Below are 2,336 nucleotides of genomic sequence, written 5' to 3'. Positions count from 1 at the left end.
GAGGGCAGTTGGGTGCAACCAGGCCGACAGGGGAGGGTAGTTGGGGACGATTGGGCCAGCAGGGGAGGGCAGTTGGGGGCAATCAGGCTGTCAGGGGAGCAGTTAGGGGGCGATCAGGCTGGCAGGTAGAAGCAGTTAGGGGCAATCAGGCAGGCAGCAGGTGAGCGGTTAAGAGTTAGCAGTCCTGGATTGTGAGAGCAATGTCCGACACAGGGATCGGGTCTAAACCAGCAGTCGGACATCCCCCAAGGGGTCTCAGATTGGAGAGGGTGCAGGCCAGGCTGAGGAACAACCCTCCCCCCCACCTCCCCCCCTTTCCCGTGCATGGATTTCATGCATCGGGCCTCTAGTGTGTAATAATGTCAACAATAAAAAGATGATCAAAACTTTAAAAACTTTCCTATTAGTTATAAATGTGTAAGGACATGAAAAATATAGTAAAGTTAATACTTCTTTAGTACACTATGATTTAAAACATTAGAAATATTAAGAATGAAAGTGTTTTATTTCTTTGTAAAAAAATGTATTGAGAGTAGTTTGAACAGTGTTTGTCTTTTTCTCATCATACAACTTAGGATATAAAGCCAGCATCTTTTCCGTGCCTTGGTGAATTGTCATCGTTTTTTCTAAGTTTGGAAAAGCTTAAAAAATTTTATCCTTTGCACTTTCAACATTTGAAATATCTCTCTGAGAGCTCCTTTAATATGAAGTGGTTCTACCATGAGATAAGAAAGGAAGTAGTGGTGGCATCAGAGAGGGGAGATGACTGTTTATAAAACAAGAGAATCGAGGTGTCCCCCTGCCCCACCTTTGAGTGAAAAGCCTAGAGCCCTTCAAGCATTCGGTGGGATTGAGCCTGGAAGGTGGAGCCCAGGTAGGACCTAGCCAGCTGTCTCCCCGAATCTCAGCTTCCCTTCCAGGTCCTTACATTAAACTGCATCTGCTGTTCCCAGGAGCAAGGTGCTCCCTCTTTCTCATGCCGATTGTTGTGTGGACAGAGTGTATTTAGGAAAACCTTTCTTTGGTTTTCCTTAACCGTTTTTGGTACCAGAGTGATGTTTTCTTTTTCTTTTCTTTTTTTTTTAAGTGATCATATAACTATATGCTTATACAGTTGACCTTTGAACAACACAGGTTTAAATCGCATAGGTCCACTGACATGTAGATATTTTTAGGGGTCTCAATTTAAATTTTTTTGGAGATTTGAGATAATTTGAAAAAATTTGTAGACAAACTGTGTAGCCTAGAAAATATCAAAAACTTCAATAAAAAGTTAGGTATGTCATGAATGCATAAAATACATATAGATAATAGTTTATTTTATCATTTACTACCATAAAATATTTACAAATCCTGTATAATAAAGAGTTAATATGCTAATTAGACCGAACAGCAGAACAACTGTCTGGACAGCGTTCCAGAAGAGGGCCGGCTGAGACTGCAAGGGCTGGCCGAGGCAGCCGGGGATGCGAGAGCCAAGCCCCTTGTATGAATTTTGTGCCCCTTGTACGAAGTCTATTATAAAAAGCCAAAATTTGTCCAAACTTAATCACACAAGCACAATTGTAAATGGTACCATTCACAGTTGAGAGAAATGTAAACAAATGTAAAAATGAAGTACTAAATCATAACTGTATAAAATTAACTGTAGTACATACTATATCTATACTAATAGAAGGGTAATAAGCTAATTAGACTGGATAGACCAGATGTCTTCCGGACGTCCTTCCAGACAAAGCCACGGTGGTGGAGGCTGAGGCAAAGGCAGTTAGGGTCGATCAGGCCGGCAGGGGAGAGCACTTAGGGGTGATCAGGCAGGCAGGCAGAGATAGTTCGGGGCTATCAGGCAGGCAGGCAGGTGAGCAGTTACCCCCCACCCCACTGTCCTTGTCCATAGGTGTACGATTTTTGTCCAGTCTCTTCCTGCACCCCCTACACCCCTTCCCCCCTGAGAATTGTCAGTTCACTACCTTTCTATGCCCCTGATTCTATTCTATTCACCAGTTTATTCTGTTCGTCAGATTTTTTTATTCACTTGATTTTTACACTCACTTGTTGATAGATATGTATTTGTTGTCACTTTGTTGTTCATAATTTTTATCTTTACCTTTTTCTTCTTCCTCTTCTTAACGATTACCCTTCAGCATTTCATATAATACTGGTTTGGTGGTGATGAACTCCTTTAGCTTTTTCTTATCTGTAAAGCTCTCTATCTGACCTTCAATTCTAAATGATAGCTTAGCTGGGTAGAGTAATCTTGGTTGTAGGTTCTTGCTATTCATCACTTTGAATATTTCTTGCCACTCCCTTCTGGCCTGCATAGTTTCTGTTGAGAA

Source organism: Myotis brandtii, unplaced genomic scaffold (genome assembly GCF_000412655.1).
Source record: "Myotis brandtii unplaced genomic scaffold, ASM41265v1 scaffold162, whole genome shotgun sequence".
Taxonomy (NCBI): domain Eukaryota; kingdom Metazoa; phylum Chordata; class Mammalia; order Chiroptera; family Vespertilionidae; genus Myotis; species Myotis brandtii.
The sequence above is the reverse complement of the archived record's forward strand: the minus strand, read 5'-3'. Positions refer to the sequence as shown.